This window comes from Falco cherrug, chromosome 7 (assembly GCF_023634085.1).
Source record: "Falco cherrug isolate bFalChe1 chromosome 7, bFalChe1.pri, whole genome shotgun sequence".
NCBI classification, from domain to species: Eukaryota; Metazoa; Chordata; class Aves; order Falconiformes; family Falconidae; genus Falco; species Falco cherrug.
This window is the reverse complement of record NC_073703.1, coordinates 50,440-71,134: the sequence shown is the minus strand read 5'-3', so window position 1 is coordinate 71,134 and position 20,695 is coordinate 50,440. Positions and strand designations below refer to the sequence as shown.

Genomic DNA, 20,695 nt, shown 5'->3' with positions numbered 1-20,695 from the left:
CAACCCCAGACAGTTGTGATCAGAGCAGCACTGAGGTAGCCCTGTAACCCCTAGGTGAGAGGTTACAACCTCTACTCTGGTCCTCTGTTCCCTGCCATGATACATCTGCTTTCCTGGGCATGCTTTCTCTTCATCCCTGGTTCTCCCCATTTTCTCTACCAAGGATCCCAGATGCTGCTGCTAGTGAGAAGTACTCATACAGCGTTAGCTGATTGGGGCCCTGGAGGACACCTTGCTGAGACCAATGTATTCTTCCTGCTGAAGTGGCTCCAGGCTAGGATCTTCACTGTGGTGTCGGTACAGGAGCCAGAGGAAAGGGATTTTTGGTCTGGCCCAGAGCTGGACCTGTTGCTGCTGCTTGTGGCACTTGGCAAGAAAAGCATGCTACCGTGGCAGGTCAAAGATGAAGATCAAGTATGCCTAGGTGGGGACCAAGGCTGCGTATGCAATTTGGCGATACAGTGGGAGGATGCCCGCTCTTTAGATAATGTCTCAAAATCATACTGGAGTGACTTTGCTCTCCATCTTTCTTCATCTTTTCCATCTCCCCAGTGCTGGCTGGTCAAATGTGGAGTTTCATGCCCTTCAGAGGGAATGCTGGTATGTACAATGTCTGTGTTCAGAGCACAGCATTATTTCCTCTATAGCACTCTTTCCTGAAAACAGACAATGGTACACACTGTAACTTGGATTGAAATACTCTGCTTAACAACCAAGACTGCAGGTCTCACAGACACTATATCCACAGCGCATGTGCAAGGCCACTAACCTACCTTATCCAGGCTCTGGCATTGCAGAGGCATCCTGAGTTTTACTGGAACTTGATGTAATGATGTTTCTGGTAACTCAGAAGTAAACCCCCCTCAATTCTCTTGCAGCTTATGGCCTGTGGTCCAAGGGAAACACAGGGAGTCCCTTACAACTAGACTCTTTAACTCAAGGGGATGAAGTTTCTCAAGTCAGTGATTACAGGGTTCCCTAAAGCAAAAAAACCAATGTTCTTTGATGTGCTGACAGTCAAAAATCAGTCTGGGCAGTGGGGTTGTATAGAGGGTTCAGGTTGGCAGAGTATTTGCAAACTCCTACTCCATCATCAGCAATGCTACAATCAGGTGGAATTGCAAAGAGGGGGTTTGTGATCGCTCAGTTCTCTGCTGAAATGCCCACCCTAATCCATCTTGCAGTCACACTGACTATGCCTAGAGCTGAAAACCAGCACTTACCCGCTTTTGACTCCATCTCCATCCCCTGGAGTTTATTCCCACAACACCAAGGAAAGAGGGAATTTTAATGGCAGTTTTTCATACAAAGGTTGCAAAAAACAGTTGAGAGGACCAGTCAAAGGGTCTGTGTTCACATTCACACCTGACCAATTGGGACACTGGTCTTTGACCACCCTCACAGTAAAACAGGATTACTGTGTGTGGCATTTCTTGTATTTCTGCCTCTGTCAATTGCTTCTTGCCCTGCCCCTAGGCACCACTGACAAAAGGATGGCTCTGATGTCTGTCTGTCCCCTGTCCCATCCCAGGTGTTTAGAGATGTACATAAGGTGCCCCCTTTGGCCTTCCCTTCCCCAGACTCACCAAACCCAGCTCTCCCAGCCTGTTCTTGTACGGCAGATGAACCAAGTCCTTGATCACCCCAGAGTTGCTTTGGTAGAGCTGACAGAGCCCCTAGCTGTGTGCAGAAATGGGAATCAGATACACAATGACAGCCATGGATTCCCTGTAAAGGGCACTTGGTATGCAGATATCCAGGTCTCCTGCAGAGGAAGGAAACTTTGCAGAAGGCTTTCCACTTGCTGCTGGGAGCAGATTGGACCAAGAGAGAAAGCAGAAGTGAGAGCATTCCATCAGAGGAAGACATGTACCTATCGCCGAGTTCATGGACCTCAAGCTGCAGTGACTGTTGAGAGGTTTAGGTGGCATAGTATTTGAGGAGAGAAATGCATCCATCTGTGAGACTAAACAGTGACACTGGATATTCCTTCATTCTTGGTTGCATGCTTGCATGTAGAAGCATTTGGATTACCCTGAGCAGCTTGGGTACTTTTCTCCTCCAAAACACCTGTGAGTAGCAAGGTGCATCAGCAAAAAGCAACAAGGTATAAAACCTGACTTCCAGATGCAAAGATTCTGACAGAGATTCAGGCCCAGAAAGGCAACCTGACCCTGCATGTTTCTGAAAGATGTCCTCCACAACTCAGAAGAGTGCACATGTCCATTTTTCTTGCCACCTCTGGAAGTGTTGCCATCTCAGCCCAGTTCATAAGATTGTTTCTGTCAGGGCAGTACTGGCAGAGGAAAAGAGATCAGCTGTGAAATGCTTTGAGTGATGGAAGTCAAGGCTGACATTGAGAGCTATCACAGGGCCGTGATCATCAGGTTGCAGACTCGTGCTCCATTCTCCTGATGTTTTTTAGTCTTTCTCTTGCCTGCTTCCTTATTTCTAGTGTTTTGGAATAAGTTCAGGGAGCTCTGTTTGCAACTGGTGGCAAGCTCAGGACAGAAGGACTGCTCTCCCTTGCAGAGCGAGTAGCTGACTGAGGGAGGAGGAGAACAAACCACCACGAGTCTCCAGCGATGCTGCACGAAGTCTTTAATGAGAAGGAGGAAATGCAGTGGCACAGAACAGACTCCAGGACATATGTCTGCAGGGTTCAGGGAGGTACAGAGGGAGAATGGCCCATTTCCCAAGGCCAAACTCCACACAAAGCATTTGCCTTTTCCCATTCTGCTCTACCTGGTGGCAATCCCAGGCCACCAAGAGCAGTCCCTAACTCCAGCACCCTCCTCCCTCTCATCAGGAGATTCAGCAAAGTAGAAGAGAATGAGCCCTTTCTCGAGGGGCTCAGAGAAAACCAGTTTATGAGCCAGAGGAGACACCGCGGGCGGTGGGGGGGGTTGGGGTGGGATGCTGCCATACGGCGAGGAGCAGCAGGCACAGGTCCATCCTGCCAGGTGGGACAAGGACACCCGGCCTGCCTTTAAGGCAAGGGAATGCTCGAGCTGCTGCAGGGTTTCTGTCTTCCTTCCCGCTCCAAAGGGGGTGATCCGCCATCTTCAGCAGTTCAGACTGCAGCGGGGGATAGGCAGACACAGCCCTGATCCCCCCAGACCAAAGGAGCCCCCAGAAGAGATGGGAACCCCCCCAGCGCTGAGGGAGCTCCCAACAGCAGCTGACAGAGAGGATCCCACGGCTGTGCTCTGAGGGAAGGAGGTGAGGATGGGGCCCGGCAGGGTCACCACCACCGGGGAGGCCTCAATGGCCACGGTCGAGTCTGCACAGCGGGCGACACAGGGCTCACTGCAGCTGCTTGCAAGAGGAGTTGGGCCAGAAGCGCCGCAGGGGCGTGGAGGACAGGGTCTGAAGCAAGACATCTCTCGGTGAGGGAGGCAAAGCTGAAACACAGAGCAGACAGTGAGCACGAACCTCGGTATCGGTCTGCCCTTCCTTTCCTCAGCTCTCTCCGTGGACACGCTTTGGTTTAAAAACGGACAGCGTGCCTACGTGTGCCACCACCCTCATTGTGCCCTGCAAGTGGCACGGCACAGGAAGGCTGACTCACTTTTGGAATAGGAGCCAGCAGAGTGGGTTTCAAGCACCTGTGGAAAGACTGATCGTACCCCATCTCCAGAAAAAACATTGTGCTGAAGAAGGTGCTGGATGCACTGGGGCATTTGGTTAGAGACCATCTGCTGGTGGCAGAAGTTCTGTTGGGCAGACCTCCCTGCCGCTGAGCCCCATTGATCCCCTTCTGCTGGAAAGAACCCCCCTCCTCTTCCCCAGCCAGCCCCATCAAAAGGGAAAGAGGTGACAGCCCTTAAAGAGTTCTACTGCAGGGCCAAGCTGAGGCAGCCCAAGGATCAACCTGAGTAGCCACCGTGACAGCCATTCAGCCCACAGCGAGAGATGGAGTGGACTCAGGCTTACCTCGTTCCTCGAGGAGAGGCAGGCAAGAGAGGAGGATGCAGGGCCTGGAGCAGCGCAGGCTTTTATGCTGTGTCCCAGGGCCCTGGGGGGCCACTGACATTCCTTCCTCATGAAGCATCTGAAAACCCAGTAGCTATTGCTTGCTGAGGCTTTGTTGGTGATTAAGCCCTTGCCTCTTTCATCTGATGCGTTTTGCTCCTGCTGCATTCTACTGAACATTAGTATGATTGATTTTTGACCCAACTTCATACAGCCAATTAACACCAAGGCTAGTGAACAAGGAGATTTTTAGTGGGTTTGCCTTTGTCACTTTGCCTTTTTCGTCTTCAACATGGCCACCAGTCACAATCAAATTCCACTGAGGGACACATCAAGTCAGCTCTCAAGTGTTTTCAGGGCAGACACTCATGCTAAACCTGGGAGACATGTCTCTCCACAAGTCATTGCAGACCATGAGTAAGTTCAAGGTGGACATGAAGACTGCACAGTCTCATACAGGAGAAGAGACTCATCTCACTAGGTATGTGGCAAAGCTCAATGGCAAGGAAAGTCCATTGTGGGCTGGAAGGAAGCCCACTGTGGGCAGGAATGATGGCCATGAAGACCTTGCTTATGCTCATCAGGCTCTACCACATCCTGGTTTTGTGATCAAAAAGATGCCTGCATCCTTCTCCAGAAGAGACCCACACCCAAATTGGCCTGTTTTGCTCAGCAAGGTCATCGCGGAGGCCAAAGGTCTCAATGGCCTGCTTTTGAGGAGAGGCTCAGGGCAGGGACCCAAAAGCTCCTGACTTTTTTTTCTTGGGTCAGGAATGAGGTGGCTCCTTCCCTGCATTTCAAACTACAAAGGGACATTAGATCAGTCTCCCAGAGCACCTGGAAGTCATTGTAGTGTGGAAGAGTTGGGAAAACCCCTGAACTCTCCACAGAGATGAATCATGGTGCTATGGACTTCAGTGGACACGGTGCCCCAATCTCAGAGCTGCCGGGGATACTAGAGCTCAAGCCCCAAGTGCCGTTTTCTTTAAGGCCATTTCTACATGCTTTAGCACCATTCTTAATCAACTGGTGCTTCTATGCAATGTCCTACATTTTCTGTCTTCCAAGACATTGCCTTTTGGTGGCTGCTCAATGGCTCGTGTACCCCTGAATAAAAGCAACACCCACCTATGCATTGATTTCCTTGTTTCTGACAGGTTCTCCACTTCCCAAGCTGAGCCCAGACCCCTGGTTGGGAGAAGTGTGAGGGCATGGACAAGTTTTCATGGGCATGACTGTAGAGATCCCATGGAGAAATTACTTGAGAGAGGCTTGCCTAACCCTCAGGCATACTCTTTGCCATTATTAATCTGCCTTTGTTCCCTGGCTCATAGACAGAAAAAACAGGCTGTGGCAGAGCCCAATAAGAATAAGCAAGGTCCTCATGGCCTTCACTCATGCCTACAGGAGGCCTCCTTCCCACCCACAATGGTCCTTCCTTGCCATTGAGCTTTATTACATCTCTGGAGATGTGAATCTCTTCTCCCACCATCACCTGTGAGCCTAAATGGCCCCCTAGGAGAGAGATGCCTCCCAGGCTTAGACTGAGGCTGTGCCCCGAATGTGCTTGAGAACTGACTCGAGGTGTCCCTAATAGCTGAATCTCACCATGACTGGTGGCCAAGCTCACCAGGAAGAAAGCAACAAAATGAACACAACTCATGTGATGGAAAGCTACTTAAAATATCTGCACAGCTAGCCTGAGAACATCAAGCCAATTGGTCTTAGCAGGTTTGGACACAAATTAATTATATTGATGTTAGACGATATGCAGCAGGAGCAAAACACATCAGATGAAAGAGGCAAGGGCTTAATCACCAACAAAGCCTCAGCAAGCAATAGCTACTGGGTTTTCAGATGCTTCATGAGGAAGGAATGTCAGTGGCCCCCCAGGGCCCTGGGACACAGCATAAAAGCCTGCGCTGCTCCAGGCCCTGCATCCTCCTCTCTTGCCTGCCTCTCCTCGAGGAACGAGGTAAGCCTGAGTCCACTCCATCTCTCGCTGTGGGCTGAATGGCTGTCACGGTGGCTACTCAGGTTGATCCTTGGGCTGCCTCAGCTTGGCCCTGCAGTAGAACTCTTTAAGGGCTGTCACCTCTTTCCCTTTTGATGGGGCTGGCTGGGGAAGAGGAGGGGGGTTCTTTCCAGCAGAAGGGGATCAATGGGGCTCAGCGGCAGGGAGGTCTGCCCAACAGAACTTCTGCCACCAGCAGATGGTCTCTAACCAAATGCCCCAGTGCATCCAGCACCTTCTTCAGCACAATGTTTTTTCTGGAGATGGGGTACGATCAGTCTTTCCACAGGTGCTTGAAACCCACTCTGCTGGCTCCTATTCCAAAAGTGAGTCAGCCTTCCTGTGCCGTGCCACTTGCAGGGCACAATGAGGGTGGTGGCACACGTAGGCACGCTGTCCGTTTTTAAACCAAAGCGTGTCCACGGAGAGAGCTGAGGAAAGGAAGGGCAGACCGATACCGAGGTTCGTGCTCACTGTCTGCTCTGTGTTTCAGCTTTGCCTCCCTCACCGAGAGATGTCTTGCTTCAGACCCTGTCCTCCACGCCCCTGCGGCGCTTCTGGCCCAACTCCTCTTGCAAGCAGCTGCAGTGAGCCCTGTGTCGCCCGCTGTGCAGACTCGACCGTGGCCATTGAGGCCTCCCCGGTGGTGGTGACCCTGCCGGGCCCCATCCTCACCTCCTTCCCTCAGAGCACAGCCGTGGGATCCTCTCTGTCAGCTGCTGTTGGGAGCTCCCTCAGCGCTGGGGGGGTTCCCATCTCTTCTGGGGGCTCCTTTGGTCTGGGGGGATCAGGGCTGTGTCTGCCTATCCCCCGCTGCAGTCTGAACTGCTGAAGATGGCGGATCACCCCCTTTGGAGCGGGAAGGAAGACAGAAACCCTGCAGCAGCTCGAGCATTCCCTTGCCTTAAAGGCAGGCCGGGTGTCCTTGTCCCACCTGGCAGGATGGACCTGTGCCTGCTGCTCCTCGCCGTATGGCAGCATCCCACCCCAACCCCCCCCACCCCCCGCGGTGTCTCCTCTGGCTCATAAACTGGTTTTCTCTGAGCCCCTCGAGAAAGGGCTCATTCTCTTCTACTTTGCTGAATCTCCTGATGAGAGGGAGGAGGGTGCTGGAGTTAGGGACTGCTCTTGGTGGCCTGGGATTGCCACCAGGTAGAGCAGAATGGGAAAAGGCAAATGCTTTGTGTGGAGTTTGGCCTTGGGAAATGGGCCATTCTCCCTCTGTACCTCCCTGAACCCTGCAGACATATGTCCTGGAGTCTGTTCTGTGCCACTGCATTTCCTCCTTCTCATTAAAGACTTCGTGCAGCATCGCTGGAGACTCGTGGTGGTTTGTTCTCCTCCTCCCTCAGTCAGCTACTCGCTCTGCAAGGGAGAGCAGTCCTTCTGTCCTGAGCTTGCCACCAGTTGCAAACAGAGCTCCCTGAACTTATTCCAAAACACCAAAAATCTTCAGGGTCATTGACCGTGAACCTGTAACCTGGTCATCACAGCCCTGTGGGGCCAGTTGTGCAATTGTTCTTTGTGAAAGTTATGACAGACCTAGTGAATTACCTTTTCAGTCTTCTCTAGTCATTGTTCACAAAACCGTATGACAAACAGCCATGGTAGCACTTCTCTCTTTCATTGATGTTGTGGGAATAAATTCCAGGTGATTGGGTATGGACTGTAAAGGAGAAAAGCACTCCTGAGAGAGAAAGACAAACTCTATATGCATCCTCACCATCCAGACTGGTTTTTGACTGTCAGTACAGCAAAGAACACTGCTTTTTGCTTTAAGCAACCCTGGAATCAGAGACTTTAGAAACTTCATCTTCTCTGGGGGGAGAGTCCAGTTCTGAGAGGCTCCTTTTGTTCCCCTTGGCCAACAGTCTATAAGCTGCAAGAGAAATAATCTACCTCAGTTCGTAGTTACCAGGAGCATTGTTACATCCAATTCCTGTAAACTTCAGGGTGTCTCTGCAGTTCCGGAGCCTGGACAGGGCAGGTCAGTGTCTCCAGGGTGGCTTCAGATCAGGCATACAGGCCTTTGAGCTATTACAGAAAGAATAGGCCTCGTCTCACCACCCAGCCAAATTGCAGAGCTGTCCTCATGAAGCACATGCCGTTCCTTTACCAGCGCCTAGGCATTTTCGGTGTTTGTCTGTACCCTACCACACCAGCATGCTTTTCCTGTCAGGTGCAAGCAGCAGCAGCAGAAGGTGCGGTTCTGTGCCAGACTGAAAAAGCCACTCTTCTGGCTACTGTACCACCACTGCAGTCATGAGTCAAGCCTGATGCCTTCCCAACAGGTGGAAAGCACTGCTCTTAATTTGTCTTTAAGCAGCAAGGGGGTGAGGGGAGTGGCTTGACACCCCAGGGGAAAACTGGGCATTTTTCCATCAGGAGAGCCTGCCAGCAGCAAGTGTAAGAAGCTGTGGAGCCAGGCTGAAGAGGCCAGCTGCACTGGCCAGGAATTGAAGCTGGGTCAACTGCTTGGAAGGCAGCTATGCTTACCACTCTTCCACCAATGCACCTGTGGGCACTGGTGCCTTTTGCTCCTCCACCTCATAGGCTGGCTGGCCTCCTTCTTCCAGACACACACACACACCCCTGACACCCCACCCCCCCACTCCCTCAAGCCCCTGTTCATCCTCACCCTCTCTTCTGCAACCTCCTCCCACCCTTGCCCTGCCTGCAGAAAGGTACTGCCACTTGTACCACCTCCATCCCAACTCCTTAACACCATTTTCCTGCTCCAGCACCAAAACTGAATTGGATCTACTTTCATCCAGTGATGTAAGTTACTGCTTTTTGTGGATCTTCTAATATTTAGGTCTGTGCTCTGGCATTGGGCGAAGCTAGCCAGAGCTGGCAGAAAACAATCTAACCAAAACAAACTCTCTCCTCTCTCCCTCTACATCACCCACACCCCCCATTTATTATCCCTTTGCCCCTCCACACTTTTTCTCAACCAGGTTCCACCTTGCCCTTTCTGTGGATCTGTCCCACTCTCTCAAACTATTCCCTCTACGCAGCAGCAACCTGCATGGCAGTTGTGGTCTTTGCTTGAGGGTTGACACTACCCTGCATCCCCAAGGGGCTGGAGGTGCTGCCGGGAGGTCACCGTCTTCCCTGCAGCAGTGCCCCCACCCTCGTGCTCACAGCAGGCTTAGAGTCCCCCTCAGATAAATATGAGCAACTAAGTGGGGTCTAATATCCCACCTCCCCCTGCTTGTGTCCACACAGCTGCCTTCACTTCTTCCCTGGAAGCAGCTGAGACCAGTTGGGGAGCAAAACCATCCCTGTGGCAGCATATCCCAGCTGCCTGGCTGAGGACAAGGTACTGGGAGCTGCATTTGTAGCCACTGGGCTTATGCCTCAAAAGGCCTCTGGAACCCTGGTACATGTCACATGGTTGGTGAAGCTCACAGCAGGAGGGCCTGGAGCACAGCATTGCCCTGGAACTGCCAGGGAGCTGGGTGTCATCCATCCAATCAGCAGGTCAATAAGGGCTGGAGCAGGTAGTTGTGGCCAAGTGGTGAAGGTGATGGGCTAGAAATCCATTGGAGTTTCCCTGCGCAGTTTCGAATTCTGCCAACTACGGGTCAGAGTCTGTTTTTGGGCTGCCCAGAATTGACTTTACTGCAACCACGGGACCTACAGCTATTGTCCTCACTCCTGGAAATTCCTGGGTCAGCAATAAAGTCCTGCTCCCACTGGCATGCCCAAACCAACAGGCATCACCCCTGCCACATCCTCCCTCACCAAAAGGCTCCACCAGCTCAGCCTGCCCAGACCTTTCCTGGGGCACCTGGCAGCAGCATTTAAGGCTGGGCAACTGCCCAGTGTGGATGGGACAGCCCTGCCCTGGGGGGACTGGGAACCACCTCCACCCTCAGCAGATTTGGTCGGTCAGACCAGGCACAAAGGAGGGGGTATTCTCTGGCAGGCTTCCCGGTGGCAGGGGCAGCCCTCAGCTGTTGGAGAGCAGCAGGGTCAGGGCTATGCCAGGGAGGGTCTGAGCTAAGAGCTGTGAGTCAGCACAGCACAGCATGGGCAAGGGAGGGTCCACACAGCTGGTGTGAAAGGCAACAACATGCTAACTGCTATGCAACTTGCCTAGAGGAAGAGACACTGCCTAGGACCAAGAGCTTTTACTCAGGGCCAACTTGACTTGAAGAGCCAACCTAAACTGACCCTCACTGGCTGAGAACTCAGCATACAGACAATAAAATAATACGAGATTTCTTTTTCCAAAGATCACCAGGCATAGGCCACAGTCATAACAGCAATGAACCTGAATCTCATACAAATCCCCTCCACCTGCACGGGTCATTGGTTTAGAACAGTGAAGATTAAAACCCCACTGACTGTACAGCCACAACACTTGCACAGGACAAGCACATGCTGATTTCATGAGCAATAGTAGCTGATTAGCCCACTCCTTAACGTAAGTAATTTGATTGGTTGACACAGCTGTATTGTAATATACAACCCCCCTGCTTTCCTCTCTGTTTGGGTCCTCCATGCATTAGGCTGGGGCACTGTGATGTGCACAGCTGAAACAGAAGAATTACTTCCCTCAGTCCTTCTATGCAAAGCATCCTTGTCTCCCTCCCTGGCAACCAAAGGACTGACTTTGACACTAGGTAGTCTCACAATCCTTGGAGAGCTGGATTTCCTAGCAGGGTGCACCCTCATAAGCTCATTGGAGAGCAACTCCTGTCCACCATGCAAAGTAATAAGGTTGACCCCTCAATCCAAGGTTTGCTTCAGCCCCTGCAGAGCCAGCTTGGGTGGTCAAAGAGAAAGTCCCCATCCAGGGTTGTGGGCAGATTGTGAGAAGCAGGGCAAGGCAAGGCCATTGAACTATCCACTGCAGGGGCGCAGGAGGTGAACTTTCCTGGGAGACATTTTACTTCCTGGATGAGGGTACAGGACAGAGGAAAGGAAGGAGACATGTGTGCTGGCCAGTGCCAGGGAGTGTTAGGCAGAGGTGTGGGAGGTGCCAGCTGCAGTACCAGGGAGAGCAGAGTGGCGCAGCGGGAGCGTGCTGGGCCCATAACCCAGAGGTCGATGGATCGAAACCATCCTCTGCTACAGAGTTTCTTTTAACCTGCTCCTGACAGCTGACACCTTCGCACAGAAAGTTTTAACTTGCACTGCTCTAAGGTCTCTCTGGGCACACATAGCCCTGTCTCTCCTGTTCCCTCAGTCCCTTCTCTCTGCCACTGCCACCTTCTTTCTCCTTTGTCTTTGTAGCAGCCAGCACTCCCAAACTGACCCTCAGCTGTGGGTGTGGAGCAGCAAGCAGACCTCTCCCCACAAGGAGCTGGGCATCCTGGGGACACAGTGTTTCCTCCCTTCCCTTCAGGCAGCTTAAATGCTAGCTTCAAAGCCACAGGTTGGGACCTCCAGGAACCTGCAGGTGCAGAGGATAAGGCTGGTGCTACATTGGAAAGCACCAGTGCCATCAACTTGACCATCTGGAGGGTTTTCCCCATCCTAGTCTGTTTGCTGCCCTGCCCTCATGCAGGTCCAGCCAGGAGCAGAGCTGAGCAGGAGTTCCCAGTGGGCCCTGTATTGTGCCCATTATATGTGGGTAGGTTTTGGAATACGTGGGTAGGTTTTGGAAGTGGAAGGGAGACAGAGCACTGCAGGGTGGCCTCTGTGCAAAGAGATAAGGGGCTGCCCTGTGCTGGACACAGCTAGATCCAGCCACTTCCACAACACTGAGCTGTCTGTGAGTTTTGTGGCATGGAGAGAACCCACGCTGGAGTTACAGGATGAGTTAGTTATTCCTTCCCTTGCCCCACCATGGCCTTTCAATTGCCACGACCCTTCAAAAACAAATCGAGGGTGTCCTCTTCCAGAAGTCCTCCTTGTTTGAGTGCTTCACAAGCTGGCAGCAGGAAGATGCCGTGGGTATCTGCATGTGAGCTCCCTGCTACCTGAGTACCTGATAGGCCAGAAGATCACTCTGACCTTGACTGTGAGGTTACCTCTGGCTCTTCAGGCGACAGACTTGCACTCGGTGCTTTTCTTCATTCCCTAATGCACGCCACTGCATGGTGCAGCACTATCAAAACTAGCCTGCTACAACAAGGCTTTTACCATCACATACCAGGTTAACTTCAATAAGTAGTTCCCACACCTTGCCCCAGCACAGCCACCAATCCTCCACAAGGTTTCAAAAGTTCATCTACTATCCGTGCTGTTTCTCCATCCTCTACAGGCCAGTCCACCCTACTTCTTGCCTCTGCTGTGCCCAGATTCCTCCTTCTCTGGGCTCCTCATGCAGCCAGCCTCTCCTCATCTAGGCCCCCTTTATCTCTCTGGTTCTCCCAGGGCCTCTCCTACATCTGAGACTCTCTCCTCCCTCTGCTTCTTCCAGGTCTCTGTCTGGTACTCCTCTTCTATACCCCTTAGAGCTCTTTAACTATCTAGTAGGAACCAGCCACAGCTGCACTTTATCCACGTCAGCCAACCCACTGCCCCTGAAGCCAGCCCACAGCTGTATATTATCAATGTTAATTAACCTGCCTTCATTCCTCTATAATTCTTCTACAGCTCCCCCCTTTTTTTCCTTTCTTCTTTTCCTTCTTAAAGATGGTTTAATAATGATTTAACAATCATCACAACCTTTTCACAAATAAACTTTTCATACAGTCCAGACAACTTGTCCCTGAGCTCTTTTCTTTTTCTTCTTAACAACTGCATGGTCTGCTTGTAGCCGTAAGTCATCCCATAGGCCCTCCAGAGGTGCCTTCTAAACCTCGGTATTCTGGGGTGCAGAGTCTCATGGGCCCTTGAGCAGCCACCAGAAGGCAATGCCTTCAAAGGCAGCTGGTGTATGAATGTTCATAGAATCACAGAATCACAGAATGCACAGAAAGCAGAACTTGAGGATAGATGAGGCTATGAACTCTGGTATCCCTGGCACGCCTGAGGCCGGGACACCATGTCCACTGAAGTCCATAGCAGGATGACTCATGTTTGCCTGGAGTTCAGGGTTTTTCCCAACTCTCCACATCATGATGACTCCCAGGTGCTCTGGGAGACTGACCCAATCTCCCTTTGTAGTTTGAAATGTATGGAATGGGCCACCCCATTCCTGACCCAGAAAAAAGGGCTGTGAGCTTTTGAGTCCCTCCCCTCCCCTCTCCTCAAAAGGAGGCCATCCAGGATTTTTGCCTCTGGGAAGATCTTGCTGAGCAAGACAGGTCAATTTGGGTGTGGGTCTCCTTCAGGGAAGGACACAAGCATCTCTTTGATCACCCTCTTACGCCTTGATTTGCTTGTTTCCAAGAGGTTCTCCACTTCCCAAGCTGAACTCCCATGTGTGAGGGCCTGGTCAAGTTGTCAGGGAATATGGCTGTGGAGATTTGTTGCAGTCTGCCTCTGAGACAGGAGGAGAGCAACTAAGGTTCAAAAATTCCCACCCCCCTGCCCCCGGCTAAATTAAGTGAAACAACACCAAACAACCAAGTAAACATTTTAAGTATAACAAAGCTAACTTGAACTTGGAAAATGTAAAAAGCCTTGGCAAGGAGGGCTCTTATTGAGAAACAGCCATAGGAGGAAGAAGGAAAGAAAAGGAAGGAAAGAATGACAGGAAAAGAAAGATAGCAGCACCATTGGACCCCACGCTGACAATGGTGGGTGGGTTGATCCTCTGGTGATGGGCACACACGCACATGGCTCCCTGGCTTGTGCCTTTTATAGTCTAGTCCCCGCCTCTCAATTGCGCCAGTTACACCCCTCGAGGATTTACCTCCTGATTTTCTGCACAGGCGGCATTGTAGGGGGTGGTTGCAAAGGGTCTTTTGGGTGGTCATGAGCCCCTTCCTCAAATAAACTCTGAATAGCCTCTGGCCCTGTACGGTGTGTTACCATGCCGGACCTGACAGAGCACAGAACTGTGCACACTCCAGCACGCCCTCTGAGTCCTGTGTGATCCAAATCCTGTGTGAGCCAGCTCCTTATCCTTGCTATGCTGAGCATGACTGTCTCACCAGGATGTTTGAACATCAACACACATTAACTCTTTCAGTCCCTCACAAGATCCCGTGGAGAAGTCACTTGAGAGAGACCTGTCTGACCCTCTGGTATGCTCTTTGTTGTTATGAATCTGCTTTCATTCACTGGGCACATGGGAGGTAAAAACAGGCTGTGGCAGAACCTGATAAGAGTAAGCAAGGTCCTCATGGCCCTCACTCCCACCCACAAAGAACTGTCCTCCAGACAACAATGATCTTTCTTTGCCATTGAGCTTTGCCACACCCCTGGAGAGGTGTGTCTCTAGACTGTGACCTCCGAGTTAATTTGCCTTATGAATCTGGGACACAGAGGAATTGTTTCAATGTTAGGAAGCATCATGCTTGCCAGGCCCTGATCCTGATAGGGGACTTCAGCCACCTAGACTTGTTCTGGAAAAGCAGCACAGCAAAATGCAAGCAGTCCAGGAAACCTCTGGAATATATTAAGGACAACTTCCTAGCACAGGTGAGGGAGAGCTCGACCAGAGGAGAGGCACTGCTGGAACTGTTGTTTACTAGTACAGAAGACCTTACTGGTGAGGTCAGGAGTGGAGGTAGCCTGGACCGCAGCAATTATGCCCTGGTAGAATTCTCAGTCTTGAGGGGTACAGGATGGGCAAAAGTAGAGGCACAGCCCTAAACCTCACACAAGAAAGCTGTCAGCTGTTTAGGGATCCAGTGTGTGCGATCCCTTAGGAAACTGCCTTCAGAGATAAAGGAGCAAACAAGACGTGGGAGATGCTGAAAGGCATTTTTCTTAGGGTACAAGAAGCTCTCAACACCAATGTGAAAGCAGTCAGGCAGGGGGGGCAGAAGTCCAGCTTGGCTAAATAAAGACCTCTTAGCCAAACTAAACCACAAAACCAAAATGTATGGGCAGCGGAGCCAGGGATACACATCCTGGGGCGATTATAGGGAAATGGCCAGGGAGCGCAAGGAGGGGATCAGGAAAGCCAAAGCACAGCTGGAGCTGAACTTGGCTAGGGATGTGGAAGATAACAAGAAGGGTTTCTTCAGGTACACAGGACAAGAAAGGAAGATGAAAGTAACTGTACCCACAGTGAGTGAAATGGGAGACCTGGCTACAACCGACATGGCGAAGACAGAGGTACTCAGAAACTTTTTTGCCTTAGTCTTCACTGGCAAGTGCTCTAGTGACACAATCCAATTCACAGAATCCAAAGGTCCGGACTGGGAGAATGATGTACCACCCACCACAGGAGAAGATCGGATTTGACACCATCTAAGGAACCTGAATGTGCACATGTGATGTGCACAGATGAATTTGCTAAGCCAGTATCCATTAAACTTGAAAAGTCGTGGCAACTGGTGAAATTCCTGGTGACTGGAAAAGGGGAAACATAACCCCCATTTTTAAAAGGGAAAAAAGGACGACCCAGGAACTGCAGGCTGCTCAGTCTTCCCTCTGTGCCCAGCAAGATCACAGAGCAGATCCTGCTGGAAACTATGCTAAGGCACATGGAAAACTAAGATGTGATTGATGACAGCCAATGTGGCTTCCATAAAGGCAAATCATGCCTGACAAACATTGGCCTTCTGTGGTGGTGTTACAACACTGGAGGATAAGGGAAGAGCAACTGACATCATCTAATTGTGTGAGGCATTTGATACTGTCCAGAACAACATCCTTGTCTCTAAAATGGAAAGACATGGATTTGATGGGTGGACCACTCTGTGGATAAGGAATTGGCTGGATGGTTGCACTCAAAAAGTTGCAGTCAACAGGTCTATGCCCGGGTGGAAGCCAGTGATGAGTGGTGTCCCTCAGGGGCATATTTGGACCAGTATTGTTTAACATCTTTGTCAGGGACACAGACAGTGGGATTGAGTGCACCCTCAGCAAGTTTGTAGATGACATCAAGCTGAGCAGTGTGGTTGATACTCTAGAGAGAAGGGATGTCATCCAGAGGAACTTTGACAGGCTAGAGAGCTGGGCCCATGTCAAACCTATGAAGCTCAACAAGGTCAAATGCAAGGTCCTGCACCTGGGTTGGGGCAATCCCAAATGTGGATACAGGCTGGGCAATGAGTGGATTGAGAGCAGCCCTGCAGAGAAGGACTTGGGGGTATTGGTGTATGAAAAAATGACTATGAGCTGGCAATGTGTGCTCACAGCCCACAATGCTGGTTGTATCAAAAGCAGTGTGGCTAGCAGGTCAAGGGAGGGGATTCTGCCCCTCTTCACTGCTATTGTGGGACCCCACCTGGAGTACTGGGTTCAGCTCTCAGGCCGCCAGCACAGAAAAGATGTGGACCTGCTTGAGCAAGTCCAGAGGAAGACCACAAAGATGATGAGGGGTCTGGAGCACCTCCCCTGTGAAGACAGAGTGAGGGGGCTGGGGTTGTTTAGCCTAGGGAAAAGAAGGCTCCCAAGAGACCTTCAGGAAAGATGGGGAGGGACTATTTATCAGGGGGTCTAGTGATAGGATGAGGGCTAAAGGTCTTAAACCTAAAGAGGGTAGATTTATTTTAGACATTAGGAAGAAATTCATTCTTTATGAGGGTGGTGAGACACTAGAAAAGATTGTCCAGAGAAGTTGTGGATGCCCTCTCCCTGGAAATGTTCAAGGCCAGGATGGATGGGCCTGAGAACAGCCTCATTTGTGTAAAAGTAGCCTTGCCTAAGGCAGAAGGTCAGAGGTGGATGTTCCTAAAGGTCCCTTGCACCCAAAACCATCCCATGACTCCTTCTATGATTCTAAAGTGCTATGAAGCAGCGGGAGCAAAACACATCAGATGAAAGAGGCAAGGGCTTAATCACCAACAAAGCCTCAGCAAGCAATAGCTACTGGGTTTTCAGATGCTTCATGAGGAAGGAATGTCAGTGGCCCCCCAGGGCCCTGGGACACAGCATAAAAGCCTGCGCTGCTCCAGGCCCTGCATCCTCCTCTCTTGCCTGCCTCTCCTCGAGGAACGAGGTAAGCCTGAGTCCACTCCATCTCTCGCTGTGGGCTGAATGGCTGTCACGGTGGCTACTCAGGTTGATCCTTGGGCTGCCTCAGCTTGGCCCTGCAGTAGAACTCTTTAAGGGCTGTCACCTCTTTCCCTTTTGATGGGGCTGGCTGGGGAAGAGGAGGGGGGTTCTTTCCAGCAGAAGGGGATCAATGGGGCTCAGCGGCAGGGAGGTCTGCCCAACAGAACTTCTGCCACCAGCAGATGGTCTCTAACCAAATGCCCCAGTGCATCCAGCACCTTCTTCAGCACAATGTTTTTTCTGGAGATGGGGTACGATCAGTCTTTCCACAGGTGCTTGAAACCCACTCTGCTGGCTCCTATTCCAAAAGTGAGTCAGCCTTCCTGTGCCGTGCCACTTGCAGGGCACAATGAGGGTGGTGGCACACGTAGGCACGCTGTCCGTTTTTAAACCAAAGCGTGTCCACGGAGAGAGCTGAGGAAAGGAAGGGCAGACCGATACCGAGGTTCGTGCTCACTGTCTGCTCTGTGTTTCAGCTTTGCCTCCCTCACCGAGAGATGTCTTGCTTCAGACCCTGTCCTCCACGCCCCTGCGGCGCTTCTGGCCCAACTCCTCTTGCAAGCAGCTGCAGTGAGCCCTGTGTCACCCGCTGTGCAGACTCGACCGTGGCCATTGAGGCCTCCCCGGTGGTGGTGACCCTGCCGGGCCCCATCCTCACCTCCTTCCCTCAGAGCACAGCCGTGGGATCCTCTCTGTCAGCTGCTGTTGGGAGCTCCCTCAGCGCTGGGGGGGTTCCCATCTCTTCTGGGGGCTCCTTTGGTCTGGGGGGATCAGGGCTGTGTCTGCCTATCCCCCGCTGCAGTCTGAACTGCTGAAGATGGCGGATCACCCCCTTTGGAGCGGGAAGGAAGACAGAAACCCTGCAGCAGCTCGAGCATTCCCTTGCCTTAAAGGCAGGCCGGGTGTCCTTGTCCCACCTGGCAGGATGGACCTGTGCCTGCTGCTCCTCGCCGTATGGCAGCATCCCACCCCAACCCCCCCCACCCCCCGCGGTGTCTCCTCTGGCTCATAAACTGGTTTTCTCTGAGCCCCTCGAGAAAGGGCTCATTCTCTTCTACTTTGCTGAATCTCCTGATGAGAGGGAGGAGGGTGCTGGAGTTAGGGACTGCTCTTGGTGGCCTGGGATTGCCACCAGGTAGAGCAGAATGGGAAAAGGCAAATGCTTTGTGTGGAGTTTGGCCTTGGGAAATGGGCCATTCTCCCTCTGTACCTCCCTGAACCCTGCAGACATATGTCCTGGAGTCTGTTCTGTGCCACTGCATTTCCTCCTTCTCATTAAAGACTTCGTGCAGCATCGCTGGAGACTCGTGGTGGTTTGTTCTCCTCCTCCCTCAGTCAGCTACTCGCTCTGCAAGGGAGAGCCGTCCTTCTGTCCTGAGCTTGCCACCAGTTGCAAACAGAGCTCCCTGAACTTATTCCAAAACACTAGAAATAAGGAAGCAGGCAAGAGAAAGACTAAAAAACATCAGGAGAATGGAGCACGAGTCTGCAACCTGGTGATCACGGCCCTGTGATCAGCATCAACCAACCAGTCTGCTGCAGTACTGACATCTGGCCGCCAGGTGCCAGCAGCGCCCACCGACCCTGTGTTGAGCACCGGCCGTGCGAGCACGGGCCGGGATCTCGGCGCAGTTCAGACCGCCCGACCAGGGGAGCTGCTCGCTGCGGCTACAGGGTTCCCTTCGCTCTGCCCTTTGCCCACTCGCAGCCCAGCCACTATTACCCGTTGCCTCCGTACCAAAAAGCACCCACGTGTCTCGAGCAGTTAAATCTTTTGCATCTGATGGCTTTAACAGTCGGGTGCTTCTTTCTGTCCGTGCCTCCACCCCATTACCGCGGGAGAGACAACAGCACCGGGAAAACATGCACCGGGGGTGGTGGTGGATGGTGGGGTCCTACATATAAGCCCCAGCGATTGCTGTTGTTAAAGGAGAAATTTACACAGATGCGGGTACCACTGGGCTTGCTTTAGTCACAACTCAGAGCTGGGCCACCACCCCAGGGAGTGGCAGAGACCCAAGGGATACAGCACAGCTTATATACACTTAGCAAATAATTAGTCAACTTTTATTTCGGACAACTAGTTTGCTAGTTGCTGGAGCTCAGACACAAGAGCAGGATGTCAGACATGCTTTTCCCCTTGGTTATGGTGTTACCGATTTGTTAATAAGTTAAAATTGATTGATTTTATTTGATTAATTAATTGATTTTATAAAATCATTTAACAGAATTAAAATATAGAAGGATAAGGGAAAAAAAAATTTATAGGAAACTTGCAGCTACGCAGTAAGAGTTGTTATGGAATCTTTTGTACGTCTTGTACCAAGGCTAGAAGAAGGGCCTGGAACTATTGTAATAACTCTAGGGTTGAAAGGTTCCATTGTAGTTAAACAGTCTTCTGTACGCAGAGGTGTATTGAAATGTCAGAATTTGAGATTAATGGGAACTGGGGAGAGTCGACTGGAACAGCTTGTAAGTGCCTGCCAAGAAACCGTGAACTTTAGTAAAAGGTAATTCCGGCAGGGGGAGATCGCGACCACCGACTCATATACCACCTACCCAAATTGTACCCTAGACCCATTTCTAGATCTTTCTAAGCTTTACTGCACATAATCGGATATAGGAGGAGAGTATGAAAATGATTTACGGGAAATGTTATGATTATGCATGAATAATTGATGAATTGAATAAGTTCTATATATGGAATCTGATTTTGGGACCTGGTGTGCGTTGATTGTGAGAGGACTCACTCACGCACCCGGCTGTCAATAAAGAAGTGTCTGCTTATCTACATCACATTGGTGTCGATAAGTTCTTCATTCCGAGATTTCGGTAACAATGGGACACTAACCCACACGGGTAGTAAACTATGACTCCACTGCTTGCTTCAGGAGAACGACTTTGTAGTCGTTAGCTAAGCAAAACCGAGCTTACTCAGCTTCCACAAGAATGTTGGGCTGTTGTATTAGCAGCCCAAAGCTGCTGTTGTGGAAGCTCAGAAGCTGGAGCAGCCTCTGAACCTTCTTTTCCTGCAGCGGAACAGCTGCAACATCACAGAGTTCCTGTCTTGTGCCCACCCCAGAGACACGTTCTATTTTGCTGTGGGAAAGAGGGGGTGCATTTGCTGTGTTTGCATTTGGAAGCATCTGTTAGTAACAGCAATGTCAAATTGTTCTTTTTAAAAATAGAAGAGATTTTGCAGGACTGCACTTTTTGCGTAGGAAGAAGCAGTGGTGTAAATATGCGGCTTAGGAAAAGCTCATACGAGGTTTTTCCTTGCACAAGTAAGCCATTACGAGCTGTTGCACGATTTAACCTCTTGAGTTCATAGCCGTTCCCTGTGACGGGAAAGTGAGGTGTTACCGAAATGATGGGGTGCAGTGTACGCGGCAAGGCTGGAAGGTGGGGACAAGGGAGCGAGGTCTTTCCTCCGCCTGCGTCTCCGCGACCCCCCCCCCCCCCCCGCCCAGGCAGCCGCTGTGGGCACGGCCCGCACCCAGCGGGCGGCCCCCGCAGAGCCCCGGGGGCCGGCAGGCTGAGGGGAGCCCGCGGCGGCACCTAGCCCCTGCCCGCCCCGGCGCGGAACGGCAGCCCCAGCTCCTCCTCGGCCGGCTCCGGGCCGTGCTGCCCGGCGGGGCCGAGGCTGGCGGGCGGGGCCGGGGCTGGCGGGCGGGGGCGGGGCCGGCGGCG

The 20,695-nt window shown here is 51.7% G+C and overlaps 1 non-coding gene across 1 annotated transcript; it reads left to right on the top strand.

The window, feature by feature from the left end:
• Positions 1-10,999: 10,999 nt before the first annotated feature.
• Positions 11,000-11,071, top strand: TRNAM-CAU (transfer RNA methionine (anticodon CAU)). Its single transcript has one exon. It is a non-coding gene; the product is annotated as a tRNA-Met (tRNA).
• The last annotated feature ends 9,624 nt before the right edge of the window (positions 11,072-20,695 follow it).